Source organism: Crocuta crocuta, unplaced genomic scaffold, assembly GCF_008692635.1.
Source record: "Crocuta crocuta isolate KB4526 unplaced genomic scaffold, BGI_CrCroc_1.0 scaffold443, whole genome shotgun sequence".
Classification (NCBI taxonomy): Eukaryota; Metazoa; Chordata; class Mammalia; order Carnivora; family Hyaenidae; genus Crocuta; species Crocuta crocuta.
The window spans coordinates 639,164-639,453 of record NW_027529446.1 but is presented as its reverse complement, the minus strand read 5'-3'; the positions used below and the strand labels follow the sequence as shown (position 1 = coordinate 639,453).

At 60.7% G+C, this 290-nt stretch overlaps 1 protein-coding gene across 1 annotated transcript in view; it reads right to left on the bottom strand.

Annotated features, from left to right (window-relative positions):
* The window catches only part of MIDN (midnolin), a 20,491-nt gene that overhangs the window by 13,483 nt on the left and 6,718 nt on the right, over window positions 1–290 (bottom strand). The window lies entirely within an intron of this gene.

Sequence of the window (290 nt, the reverse complement as noted above, 5' to 3'; positions counted from 1 at the left end):
GGAAAGGAGGAGGTAAAAAAAAAAAAAAAGGCCGCAACAAAACCGGGAACCCGGGTGTGGGCCAGTCCCTGCCTCCCTCTCCATCTCCTGGCCAGTTACTAAATATTTTCCTAACATCCTGTCTAGGCTGCGGCCCTGGGGCTGGGTGCCCCCCTCCCCCTTTTGGGGCAGAGAACAAAGGCCAGAGGGAGGAGGGGGAAGGTGACTCCCCACCCCTTACAATGGGGTCACAGAAGGCGGAAGGAGTATCACCCAGGCTGGCCCCGCCAGGCAAACCCGCCCCCCCCCCC